Genomic DNA, 15,296 nt, shown 5'->3' on the forward strand with positions numbered 1-15,296 from the left:
CATACTGTATAATGGCCACACATGATGCTCCATACTGTATGATGGCTACATATGATGCTCCATACTGTATAATGGCCACACATGATGCTCCATACTGTATGATGGCCACATATGATGCTCCATACTGTATGATGGCCACATATGATGCTCCATACTGTATAATGGCCACACATGATGCTCCATACTGTATGATGGCCACACATGATGCTCCATACTGTATAATGGCTACACATGATGCTCCATACTGTATGATGGCCACATATGATGCTCCATACTGTATAATGGCCGCACATGATGCTCCATACTGTATATTGGCCGCACATGATGCTCCATACTGTATAATGGCCACACATGATGCTCAATACTGTATAATGACCGCACATGATGCGCAATACTGTATAATGACCGCACACGATGCTCCATACTGTATAATGACCGCACACGATGCTCTATACTGTATAATGGCAGCACATGATGCTCCATACTGTATAATGGCGACACATGATGCTCCATACTGTATAATGACCGCACATGATGCTCCATACTGTATATTGGCTGCACATGATGCTCCATACTGTATATTGGCCGCACATGATGCTCCATACTGTATAATGACCCCACATGATGCTCAATACTGTATAATGACGTCACATGATGCTCCATACTAAATAATGGACCCACATGATGCTCAATACTGTATAATGGCCCCACATAATTCTCCATACTGTATAATGACCGCATATGATTCCATACTGTATAATGGCTCCACATGATGCTCCATACTGTATAATGACCGCACATGATGCTCCATACTGTATAATGGCCCCACATGATGCTCCATACTGTATAATGACCGCACATGATGCTCCATACTGTATATTGGCCGCACATGATGCTCCATACTGTATATTGGCCACACATGATGCTCCATACTGTATAATGACCCCACATGATGCTCAATACTGTATAATGACTGCACATGATGCTCCATACTGTATAATGGCCCCACATGATGCTCAATACTGTATAATGGCCCCACATAATTCTCCATACTGTATAATGACCGCATATGATTCCATACTGTAAAATGGCTCCACATGATGCTCCATACTGTATAATGACAGCACATGATGCTCCATACTGTATAATGGCCCCACATGATGCTCCATACTGTATAATGACTGCAAATGATGCTTCATACTGTATAATGACCGCACATGATGCTCCATACTGTATATTGGCCGCACATGATGCTCCATACTGTATATTGGCCGCACATGATGCTCCATACTGTATATTGACCCCACATGATGCTCCATACTGTATAATGGCCCCACATGATGCTCAATACTGTATAATGGCCCCACATGATGCTCAATACTGTATAATGGCCCCACATAATTCTCCATACTGTATAATGACCGCATATGATTCCATACTGTATAATGGCTCCACATGATGCTCCATACTGTATAATGACCGCACATGATGCTCTATACTGTATAATGGCCCCATATGATGCTCCATACTGTATAATTACCGCACATGATGCTCCATTCTCACTACAACCTTTTAGCGTTCATAGGTAACTTTGCTACAGATATAGATTGAGCATGATTAGTCTTAGATATATCTGACCCATACCATTAAAGAAAATGCTATCACTGTATTGTCCTTATTACGGGACCATGCTGCCTCATGAACATACATCCAGAGCGTCCCTCAATAGGCATAACAGTGTGGTCACCATTTTATTGCTCCGGCCCCTGTTACCTTCGGTCCCGTAATAAGGACAATACAGTGATAGCATTTTCTTTATTGGTCACATGTTGTTGTATATATACCTCTCTTATGCTGCTATAAACCTCTGATGGCATGTTTTTTGTAAGGCGGTGGTACAGAGGATAACAATGGTATGGGTCAGATATATCTAAGACTAATCATGCTCAATCTATATCTGTAGCAAAGTTACCTATGAACGCTAAAAGGTTGTAGTGAGAAGCACACATGACCATTGTCAGGACCCTAACAAGTTGAGGAGTCTGTGACAGTATACGGTGGATGGCTATAGTGAATACCCACCATAAAGGTCATGTGTATTGATTAACAGATATATAGGTTGACAATCATACAGGTGATCACATACCGTAATATCCTTTGGTACAGCCTACTATATTTGGATGCACCTATCCGGACACCCCAAGTTATGTGACATGCATCACGGTGTGCTGTGGTAAAGCAACCATATACAGGTCCTTCTCAAAAAATTAGCATATAGTGTTAAATTTCATTATTTACCATAATGTAATGATTACAATTAAACTTTCATATATTATAGATTCATTATCCACCAACTGAAATTTGTCAGGTCTTTTATTGTTTTAATACTGATGATTTTGGCATACAACTCCTGATAACCCAAAAAACCTGTCTCAATAAATTAGCATATTTCACCCATCCAATCAAATAAAAGTGTTTTTTAATAACAAACAAAAAAACCAACAAATAATAATGTTCAGTTATGCACTCAATACTTGGTCGGGAATCCTTTGGCAGAAATGACTGCTTCAATGCGGCGTGGCATGGAGGCAATCAGCCTGTGACACTGCTGAGATGTTATGGAGGCCCAGGATGCTTCAATAGCGGCCTTAAGCTCATCCAGAGTGTTGGGTCTTGCGTCTCTCAACTTTCTCTTCACAATATCCCACAGATTCTCTATGGGGTTCAGGTCAGGAGAGTTGGCAGGCCAATTGAGCACAGTAATACCATGGTCAGTAAACCATTTACCAGTGGTTTTGGCACTGTGAGCAGGTGCCAGGTTGTGCTGAAAAATGAAATCTTCATCTCCATAAAGCATTTCAGCCGATGGAAGCATGAAGTGCTCCAAAACCTCCTGATAGCTAGCTGCATTGACCCTGCCCTTGATGAAACACAGTGGACCAACACCAGCAGCTGACATGGCACCCCACACCATCACTGACTGTGGGTACTTGACACTGGACTTCAGGCATTTTGGCATTTCCTTCTCCCCAGTCTTCCTCCAGACTCTGGCACCTTGATTTCCGAATGACATGCAAAATTTGCCTTCATCAGAAAAAAGTACTTGGGACCACTTAGCAACAGTCCAGTGCTGATTCTCTGTAGCTCAAAAGTGGCTTTACCTGGGGAATGCGGCACCTGTAGCCCATTTCCTGCACACGCCTGTGCACGGTGGCTCTGGATGTTTCCACACCAGACTCAGTCCACTGCTTCCTCAGGTTCCCCAAGGTCTGGAATCGGTCCTTCTCCACAATCTTCCTCAGGGTCCGGTCTCCTCTTCTCGTTGTACAGCGTTTTCTGCCACATTGTTTCCTTCCAACAGACTTACCATTGAGGTGCCTTGATACAGCACTCTGGGAACAGCCTATTTGTTGAGAAATTTCTTTCTGGGTCTTACCCTCTTGCTTGAGGGTGTCAATGATGGCCTTCTTGACATCTGTCAGGTCGCTAGTCTTACCCATGATGGGGGTTTTGAGTAATGAACCAGGCAGGGAGTTTATAAAAGCCTCAGGTATCTTTTGCATGTGTTTAGAGTTAATTAGTTGATTCAGAAGATTAGGGTAATAGGTCGTTTAGAGAACCTTTTCTTGATATGCTAATTTATTGAGACAGGTTTTTTGGGTTATCAGGAGTTGTATGCCAAAATCATCAGTATTAAAACAATAAAAGACCTGACAAATTTCAGTTGGTGGATAATGAATCTATAATATATGAAAGTTTAATTGTAATCATTACATTATGGTAAATAATGAAATTTAACACTATATGCTAATTTTTTGAGAAGGACCTGTAGTATTGCCAGAGGTATTGGTTTTTATATACCCCTTTTTTTTCCCTTTTCTGTGGTTGTTAGGATTCACTAGAGCACAGGGTTTATTCCTCCCCCGGTCCTTTATGTTTGTTATGTTATTTAGTCGATCAAAACTGTGCCGCTAATTATAGACCTGTCTCTAATCTTCCCTTCATCTCTAAACTCCTCGAACGCCTGATCCACTCCCGTCTTACCGGCTATCTCTCAGATAACTCTCTTCTCGACCCTCTTCAATCTGGCTTCCGCTCTTTACACTCTACTGAAACTGCCCTCATTAAAGTCTCTAATGACCTACTAACAGCTAAATCTAATGGTCACTACTCCATGCTAATTCTCTTGGATCTCTCTGCAGCATTCGACACTGTGGATCATCAGCTCCTCCTCACTATGCTCCGCTCCATCGGCCTCAAGGACACCGTTCTCTCCTGGTTCTCCTCCTATCTCTCTGACCGATCCTTCACTGTATGTTTTGCTGGTTCCTCCTCCTCTCACCTTCCCCTTACTGTTGGGGTTCCTCAAGGATCAGTCCTAGGCCCCCTACTCTTCTCGTTGTATACTGCCCCTATTGGACAAACAATCAGTAGATTTGGTTTCCAGTACCATCTCTATGCTGACGACACCCAATTATACACTTCTGCTCCCGATATCACACCGACCTTTTTAGAAAACACCAGTGATTGTCTTACCGCTGTCTCTAACATCATGTCCTCCCTCTATCTGAAACTAAACCTGTCAAAAACTGAACTCCTCGTGTTCTCTCCCTCTACTAACCTACCTTTGCCTGACATTGCCATCTCCGTGTGCGGTTCCACCATTACTCCAAAGCAACATGCCCGCTGCCTTGGGGTCATCCTTGATTCTGACCTTTCATTCACCCCCTACATCCGATCACTGGCTCGCTCTTCTTACCTGCATCTCAAAAACATTTCTAGAATTCGCCCTTTTCTTAATTTCGACTGCAAAAACTCTGACTGTTTCACTTATTCATTCTCGTCTGGACTATTGTAACTCTCTACTAATCGGTCTCCCTCTTGCAAAACTCTCCCCGCTCCAATCTGTCCTGAATGCTGCAGCCAGGATCATATTCCTCACCAACCGTTACACCGATGCCTCTACCCTGTGCCAGTCATTACACTGGCTACCCATCCCCTCCAGAATCCATTACAAAACTACTACCCTCATCCACAAAGCACTCCATGGCTCAGCACCACCCTACATCTCCTCCCTGGTATCAGTCTACCACCCTACCCGTGCCCTCCGCTCCGCTAATGACCTCAGGTTAGCATCCTCAATAATCAGAACCTCCCACTCCTGTCTCCAAGACTTTACACGTGCTGCGCCGATTCTTTGGAATGCACTACCTAGGTTAATACGATTAATCCCCAATCCCCACAGTTTTAAGCGTGCCCTAAAAACTCATTTGTTCAGACTGGCCTACCGCCTCAATGCATTAACCTAACGATCCCTGTGTGGCCTATTTATAATAAAAAAAAAAAAAGGTTCCTCGCATCATGTTCTCATACACTTTATGCAGTATTAGCCCTCTGTGTCTGTACTGCTACATACTTAGGCAGGTAACTGGTTCATGCAGCTTTACATGAACACCTGAGCCTTACACTATAGCTGGTCCGAATAACTAAAGCAATTGTTACCATCCACCTCTCGTGTCTCCCCTTTTCCCCATAGTTTGTAAGCTTGCGAGCAGGGCCCTCACTCCTCCTGGTATCTGTTTTGAACTGTATTTCTGTTATGCTGTAATGTCTATTGTCTGTACAAGTCCCCTCTATAATTTGTAAAGCGCTGCGGAATATGTTGGCGCTATATAAATAAAATTATTATTATTATTTATTATTAGTGGTCGTATTTTTTATTCATATACCTAATAAAGGTTAAGTCTTATCCAGTAGCTTTTTATATAATTTTCTTGGATTAATCACCCAGCTTATATACATACTGTATATTGGCCCCACATGATGCTCAATACTGTATAATGACTGCACATGATGCTCCATATTGTATAATGACCCCACAAGATGCTCAATACTGTATAATGGCCCCACATAATTCTTCATACTGTATAATGACCGCATATGATTCCATACTGTATAATGGCTCCACATGATGCTCCATACTGTATAATGACCGCACATGATGCTCCATACTGTATAATGGCCCCACATGATGCTCCATACTGTTTAATGACCGCACATGATGCTCCATACTGTATAATGACCGCACATGATGCTCCATACTGTAGCACTTCGTACCATATAATGGTGACACATAGCACTTTGCACCATATAATGGCGACACATAGCACTTTGCACCATATAATGGCGACACATAGCACTTTGTACCATATAATGGCGACACATAGCACTTCGTACCATATAATGGCGACACATAGCACTTCTTACCATATAATGGCGACACATATCACTTCGTACCATATAATGGCGACACATAGCACTTCGTACTATATAATGGCGACACATAGCACTTCTTACCATATAATGGCGACACATAGCACTTCGTACTATATAATGGTGACACATAGCACTTCGTACCATATAATGGCGACACATAGCACTTCGTACCTTATAATGGCGACACATAGCACTTCGTACCATATCATGGCGACACATAGCACTTCGTACTATATAATGGCGACACATAGCACTTCGTACCATATAATGGCGACACATAGCACTTCGTACCTTATAATGGCGACACATAGCACTTCGTACCATATAATGGTGACACATAGCACTTCGTACTATATAATGGCGACACATAGCACTTCTTATCATATAATGGCGACACATAGCACTTCGTACTATATAATGGCGACACATAGCACTTCGTACCATATAATGGCGACACATAGCACTTCGTACCTTATCATGGCGACACATAGCACTTCGTACCATATAATGGCGACACATAGCACTTCGTACTATATAATGGCGACACATAGCACTTCTTACCATATAATGGCGACACATAGCACTTCGTACTATATAATGGCGACACATAGCACTTCGTACCATATAATGGCGACACATAGCACTTCGTACCATATAATGGCGACACATAGCACTTCGTACCATATAATGGCGACACATAGCACTTCGTACCATATAATGGCGACACATAGCACTTCGTACTATATAATGGCGACACATAGCACCTCGCACGCACACGGCTCCGCTCCGTACGCCTCGCACGCACGCGGCTCTGCTCCGTACGCCTCGCACGCACACGGCTCTGCTCCGTACGCCTCACACGCACACGGCTCTGCTCCGTACGCCTCGCACGCACACGGCTCTGCTCCGTACGCCTCGCACGCACACGGCTCCGCTCCGTACGCCTCGCACGCACGCACATGGCTCCGCTCCGTACACCTCACACACACACAGCTCCGCTCCGTACACCTCGCACACACACGGCTCCGCTCCGTACACCTCGCACACACACACGGCTCCGCTCCGTACACCTCGCACACACACGGCTCCGCTCCGTACACCTCACACACACACGGCTCCGCTCCGTACACCTCACACTGTACACCTCCTGACCCCACACAAGGCAGCATACTTACCTCATCCTGCGTCTGCAGCACCATGTGGCAGCAAGTTGGCAATCAGCACAGGCAGCGAGTCCTGCAATCCACGGAGGTCCCGATCATGTGACCCCCTGACTCCTCCCCTCCTGTGACTTCATCACAGGTCCTGTGCACAGAAAGCAGGCAGCCATACGGAAGGGTAAGGGCCCGGGGCATGGCTTAACATAAGGGGGCGTGTCGGTCCTGCTGTCTGCGGTGCGGGATCAGAGCGTCCCGTGCAGGACAGCAGGGCAAAGGTTCAAATCCGGGACCATCCCGCACAATGAGGGAGGGTTGGGAGCTATGGTTAAGTGTTTGTTATTTTATCTTGTGCCTGCCAGCAGCACAGGGGGACATGTGTCTTCCAGCAGCACAGGGAGCACATAAGAGTGACGGGGCCATATCCATGATGGGAGGGGGGAGATGCAGGCACATGTAATATTCGCTGCTCCACTGTGAATCAACTGGTGCAGCTTCAGTATGAGGTGGACAGCAGGTGCAGTGAATATTACATGAGGCTAATGAGCGGGAGCACAGGACCTCCTGCTGTCTCTGCAGCCCGCAGTCAGCCCACTCCAGCCCCCCTGACACCACTCCAGAGTTGCTCCCCTCCTCTACAGCACAGCACACAGATTCGGATTATAAGATGCACCCCCCACTTTCCCCCAAAAGTTGGGGGAACAAAAATGCATCTTATAGACAGAAAAATACCGTATTTTTTTCTTTATTTAGGAATTGTTTTTTTTTTTTTTTACACAACTATGTTTTTTTTTTAACTTTATAACATTGCCCCAGGGGGGCATCATGTTATAAGGTCAGATCGCTGATCTGACACTTTGGAGAGCACTGTGTCAGATCAGTGATCTGACAAGCAGGGCTCCTGGTTACCAGCGCCTGCTGAGCAGGCGCTTGGTAAGCCACCTACCTGCTGGACCCGGATGCAGCCCTGCGTCCATTTTGGATCCGGGGCCTACAGGGAGAAGAAGGTAGGAGACCCTCGGACCAACACGATGTGATGGGGTCTCAGGGAAGCCCGCAGGGAGCCCCCTCCCTGCACGATGCTTCCCTAAATCGCCAGAACACTGCGATCATGTTTGATCGCAGTGTGCCGGAGGTTAATGTGCCAGGGGCGGTCCGTGACCGCTCCTGGCACATAGTGCCGTATGTCAGCTGTGATAGTCAGCTGATACCTGGCCGCGATTGGCTGTGCTCCCCCCGTGAGGACTCGCCTGCCGTACAGGAGCTTGAAGAGGGAGAACTCCGTAGAGACCTATGGAATCTCTCGGTAAGCGAATAGCAGGTGTGGGAGGTACGGCTCCCAGTCGCATCTTTCCATCTCAACCAGCATGCGTAGCACCTGTTTGAAGGTACAGTTGAAGCGCTCACACAAGCCATTGGTCGGTGGGTGATACGCACTCGATACCAGACGCTTCACCTGCATTCTCTTACAGACAGCCTCCTTTGGGCAAGACATGAATTGGGTCCCTTGATTGGTAAGCATCTCCCTGGGAAATCCTACCCGTGAAAAGATGGCCAACAGTGCATCCGCCACCTTATCTGCCCTAGTTGAGGACAGACCCACTGCCTCTGGGTACCGGGTAGCATAGTCTACCACAGTGAGGACGTATTGCTTTCCAGAGCTGCTGAGGATGGCCAGCGGGCCCACAATGTCCACCGCGATCCTCTGGAAAGGCTCTATCACTGGCAACGGGATCAGGAGAGCCTTAAGAGCAGGCCCCGCCTTCCTCACTCTTTGACAGGTGATACAGGTGTGGCAGTCACATCTGTCCGCATCTTGAGCCAATAGAAGTGTTGAGACAGCTGGGCCTTAGTTTTGCTGATCCCCAAGTGTCCAGCGAGGGGGATCTCATGGGCAACCTGCAACAACTCACCTCTGAATTGAGGCTGGACGACCAGCTGTCTTTCCCTCAACCATTCCTTTTGTGATTTTCCGGGTACTGTCTCCCGGTACAACCTCCCTTGTTCCCAGAACACCCTCTCCCTATCAGTCATGGAGGTGGGGGTCTCGGCGAAGTGTCTCAAATTCTCCAGGCTTGCATCTGAGTGTAGAGCTGCCTGGAACTCCTGGCTAGGGGCAGCCAGAAGCGACATCAGGGTCCCTTTCCCACGGGAACCCTCTGGGACCTGCTTTGGGTCCATCTCTGGTTCAGTCACGCCTGTGACTGAGGAGGGTCCAGAAGGCAGAACGTTATCTGCGTTCTGGGCACTCTGACTGCGGGTGACAGCAACTACGTAAGTTGTCCCCCCGGGGATTTCCACAGACCCATCAGACGGCGCTGCTATGGGTATTACCTCCCCATCCACCCCCAACATCCAAGGAGCAATGCTACTTATGGGGCAGTTACCTTCCTCTGTGGCACTGGTCAGTTGCATGGTATCACCTTCCACACTGTTCCCATGCATCTCCCCATTTCCCATAGCACCATCGCTTGCTCCTGTTAGAGGTTCCCTGCAGAGAGACGTGGCTAAGCATTCCTGCAAAACATGCACACTTACATCATCAGCATAATCAGTAATACCATTTTCAGAAAAATGATTATCAGGTATATCATTAACTGGTAAAGCATTGTCAGGTAACACATGCAATTTACCATCACTATCTTCAGCATTCGATTGGGGATGGGAGTCAGGGACATAGTATGCAATCATCCTCCCCAAATCAGTGCCCAAAAACATCAGTGGGCAAGTTATTGGACAGCCCTACTTCCTTCAATCCCGCTCCCAGCACCCCAACCTATATACACCCGGGCCATTGGTAGGGGACAGCGGATGCCCCCAATCTCGGTGACAGTCAGAGTTTTCCTCAGAAAGATCTCTTCAGGGGCCATCAGTTAAGGTTGGATGAGGGTTCTTCAGCTCCGGAGTCCTTGAGTGACATGGCCCCCCATGATGACGTACTGTACATTGTCATACTCCCTCCCAACTGCCCCACCAACCAAAATAACTGCTGCATAAGGCCTTGGGGCTTAGGCTTGGGGGTTCTTCTGCTTCTTTGGACAGTGGGTGCTGATATGACCAGTCCGCTTGCAGAAAAAACACTGGCGAAGGTCGGTGGTTGGTCCAGTGCGGTTGGCAACAGGTACATGGCCTCTGATGTGTTGGCTGGCAGGGGTACTGGTGTTGGTTGCAGGCTTACCCCCTCTCCAGCTGGTGGTGACTGGCTTCCGCACTTCCGATTTCCGGTTGGCCTCATAGGCATCGGCGATCTGTGCTGCTTTATCCGCGTCTTTGGGCTCTTGGTCCATCACGAACTGTCGCACGTCAGCTGGGCCCAGATGTAGAAATTGGTCTTTGATCATCAGGTCTCCCAGCTGCTCAAAGGTGGTCACTGACAGTCCTTGGATCCTCAGGGGTTAGCTGGTACTTGTTTATCAGGGCCTGCTTGATGGCCTCATAGTCTTCATCTTGGTCTGGTGAGAGAGAAGCAAATGCCTCCAGAGCTTTGCCTTTTAGCCCTGGGGTCAGGTATCTGGCCCATTGGTTCCCAGGCAGCTGGTACTGTCTGCAAGCTTTCTCAAATGCCCGCAGAAAAGTGTCCTAGTCCCCATCCCTTTCCGTTACAGGAAAGTGCTCTGGCCAGAGTTTAGGGGATGGAGCGTGGCTGGACTCACTGCCACGCATTGTGGCTGGTACTGCCCCAAGTTGGGCAATCTGCAGTTCATGGGCCCTCCAAGCCGGATATCAGGGATCCCACCAATATGTCACAGTTCACGGGAAGGATACCCTCATCATCCCCACCACTCACACCAATTTGTCATGAACCGGAGTTGTTTGGTTGTCCCTGGTTCTTTCTGAAGGGGATTTATCCATATCCCACTCCCCAGTTCGGGTTTGGAACTTGCAGCTCTCTGCCTTTCCCCCCCTTCCTTACCCTCAGGTCAGTCAGGGTACTGTGCCTAGGATAATTATTTGCCAGAAAGGCTGCTTTCATTTGTACTGGCTAAGGGGCGCACTGCAGCGAGGGCAATATAAATACTCCCACTCAGGCGGGAACAGTAATTATCAACACCGCCATAGCTACAAAGCTTCCCAAATGCACAGGACAAATCTGCTGCCACCAGCTCCGATTTCGTAATATTTAACGGGTCCGGAGTCAACCCAAATCAGTAGTGTAATTCACCTCAGAGGACGCGACAGTTCGTTAAAGAACAAGGAGAGACAAGCTAGTCATTTTATATTTTACTCCAATAAAAAGGTAGGCAGTGTTTACAGAGGTATAAAAACATATTATAAAGGAGACAAATCATATGTACAATACAATTACAAATAAAAAGGATTAAAATTGAAAAGAACATTTACATTGTCATTGTCATTATGTCACTGCATCATCATGGCTGACCGTCTGCTGAGGAGAAGGGGCTACATCTAGATGCATCACACATCTGTACAGCAGCTAGAACCCGAACAAAAGACACTGCAAGACAGCTGTCTCACTAAGTTATCTCACAGCCCAAAACCCAGGCACTCCCCTGTGGTGACCTCACGTAGAGGCTGAAACCTCCTCTTTACTTAGAATTAGGAAAACTATTTTTATGCCTAGCTCGCTGTATGAATCTTGTATACTAAATACACAATGATCAGGATGTGCCCCACATCATGGGGATTCTTTTAAGTGTAAACACGGAGTCATTACATGACCCGCTTACTTAGAAATCCACTCTTTGCGTTTATCTGATGTGATGCAGTTACCTGTTACAGGTAGGGGGCGCTGCATGGTCTTCCCGAGATACGCACAGAGGTGTATTGAGGCTGTGAGAGTGCATGGCAGTTGCACGCATAATTATGATGGTGAGACAAAGTCCGGCATTGTTGTGAATGGCCGGTATGTGTGTCACAGAGGAAGATATTCTGCGCTGTCAGCTTAAAACAATGTTGTTGTTCTGGGACCTCTAGTCCCACAAGTATAGTTGTTGGTATAATTATGAAGGGAGGCTGGCAGGGCTAGTTATGAGAGATGTGGGGTCAAACTAGCCACACACTCCCACCTAGGGGAGTGGTTAAAAGTATATGTGACCAGGGTATGGGTCACATGTCTCTGAGTATGGATCTGAATGGTCTGTGCTGAAGGTCCTGAAAGAGCCTGTGTTGGGAGTGCTATCTCCCTGTATAGCACATGGTGGGGCTTTGGACCTGGTGGCCTGGGGTGTTGGACGAATATCCTGAATAGCACCTGGGCAGGCCACACGCCTGTGTTGGACGATCCCAGGTGGGGACAGACGTCCTGAATAAGCACACTGGTGGCCTGGTGTGTTGGACGAACGTCCTGAATAGCACCTGGATAGGCCACACGCCTGTGTGTTGGACAGTCCCAGGTGGGGACGGACATCCTGAATAGTGCACTGTGGATAGCTTCTGTGTTGAGAGGTCCTGGGAGTAGGACTGGATCCCTGAAGAGCACAGAGAGACAGTGGTCCTGGACGGTCTGTGTTTGAAGTTCCTGTGAGTGTAGTATTCCTGGTAGTACCTGAGACCGTGGACCTGGACAGTCTGTGTTGGGGAAGCTACTGTCCTTCGGTGGCTCTGGACTGACTGATGTGTGCCTGCCTGGCAAGTTGGTGAACACCATAATGCAGCTTTCCCAGGAGAGAGGACTGACAAGGAGTCAGCAGGTGGAGCAGGAGCTCCAGTAAGGTACCTATACAGACTGTTGGTGCTTGCTATGTAATATGAACTGTGTGGTAACCCACTGCAACTGGTCAGAAGAGGACAAGCGTGTTTAGTTGCCGCAAACTAATGATGTGCAACTTAATGTGATGTCCTGATACAGCGTGTAATGGACTGTTCGTGATACGGTTTGAGTCTTTAATAAACCGCATAGACTGTTTAAATGAAAAAAACGTGCCTGTCTGAGTGTATCCCGTTGCCAAGTGAGTGTCCCCTAACACGTGCGGTGAGTGCAACCTCACATATGGTGGAGAATGTGGGCAACAGTCCAGGAAGCATGTGCAGAGTTAATTGCTGTGACCCGGCGGGGCCACGAAGTTTGCTGTGGATCGGCGGGTCCACGAAGTTGACAAGCATCTTGCTGCGGATCGGCGGGTCCACGAAGTCTGTGGTGGAGCCGTACAGAGCATTGTGGAGCTTAGCTGCAGTTGCAGCAATAAGTTCTGCAGCAGCTGGAGCTGCAGTGGCAGCAGCAGCGGCTTGTGGTCGGCAGCTGGAGGTGCTGGTGGTCTGTGACTGCAGCAGGAGCTGTGTTAGCACCAGGAGGAACTAGTTAGGTGACAAAAACATTGTTGGTCCAGATCGTGCAGACTCTTAAAGGGCCAGTGCAAGCCCAGAGACATATTTGTTTACTGTGCAAACTGGGGCCTGTGAGTGCCGTGGGGGAGTCTACGGGGTGTACCCCAGGGAAGGGGAGGTGTCCCTAAAAGGGGTTGTGTCCCTAAAAGTGGGCGGTGACCAAAACCAGGATGGTTGCCCCAAAGGGGACGGAGTCCCAAAAAGGGTTGGTAACCCAAACAGGGATAGTTGCCCAAAAGGGGGCAGTATCCCGAACAGGGGTGATGTCAAAAAACGATGCAGTTGCCCAAAAGGGGGCAGAGTCCAAAAAAGAGGCAGCGGCTAAAGCACCACTGGACTGTAGCCAGGAGCAGTGAAGTTCCTACTATGCAGGACCATGCTATACAGTGGATAGCTCGGTCGGCAAACGGACACTACAGTGCTCCTTCTGGTTGAATGAAGAATGTATGATGGGACTGATAGACCCGGTGAGTTGAGTGTCTTTGCTGAGCACCACTCCTGAACGCACTGTCACCTGGGATAGGTACAAGATTGAATGACACTGGTGGGGACATTTGACAGCCTGCCTTTACATTGACGTGACTGAGAGGTACACGTACCACGAAGTGGGGGTAGTCCCGGACTTACTGTACACTATGGTCATAGGGCGGGACTTGGAAGCCCTATGGTATTGGTGGATAAAGCAGGGTCCAGGAGACTGTAGTAGCCGGTTAAAGCAAGAGGAGCTTCAGAGACAGGTTGCTGAATGTGGTGTGGGTGCCTTAGGGAAAGAGGTGGCGGAGCTCAGAGGTCACCTGGCAGAAAGCCAGTCGATGAATGTAACAGCTTTGAAGAAGATGGAGCAACTGGTGTCTATCCTAGCCAAACGTGTGGAAGCTGGTGACATTCAGAGGAAGATGACTCTGGCTCTGAAAACTGAACAAGATGAGTGTCTAATGACAAGAGGAGATAAGGAGACTTCTCTGTTTAAATGCTTGATAGATGTACCTGAAGACCTGAGAGAGGCATGTGCCAGGGAGTCCATGTATGAAGAGTTCAAGAAGGCTCTGGGGACGTGTAAGGTGAACTGGACTCCGGAAACTAGTCAGTTAGTGATACTGTCCACAACTGATGTCACAGCGAAGAGAGTAGCTACACTGAATGACATGCACTTGAGATATGTGCATACAAAGTGGATGATCCAATTGAGGAATGAAGACGCTGCTAGGCGGCTGGAGTATGTGAGAAAAGCTCGTAGTCTTCAGGAAGGTGTAGTACAGGTACCCATCTCTATGGTGAAGAAAGTCATTGGAAGGAATGGTCAAGCCATGAGATGGTGGATAAGTCTGGAGTGATGAGGATGAGAATACCTGGTGTCCACGGAGACCAGCTACCCGGGAAAAGGGTATGGTCCCCTTCTTCGCTGTGGGGACAGAGAAAGTCTTAGTGAAATACGGACTCTGCTGGAGTACCGTGTGACGTATCTAAGGTAGATAGAGCAGTTAAGGCTTGAAAGACGGCGCCTTACAGGACTGCTGCGCCGAATTGATGGAAGATGGCAGCAAACTTCAGCCCAAGTTACAGGGAAAAGAAGGGGCC

The sequence above is a fragment of the Ranitomeya imitator genome, chromosome 5 (genome assembly GCF_032444005.1).
Source record: "Ranitomeya imitator isolate aRanImi1 chromosome 5, aRanImi1.pri, whole genome shotgun sequence".
NCBI classification, from domain to species: domain Eukaryota; kingdom Metazoa; phylum Chordata; class Amphibia; order Anura; family Dendrobatidae; genus Ranitomeya; species Ranitomeya imitator.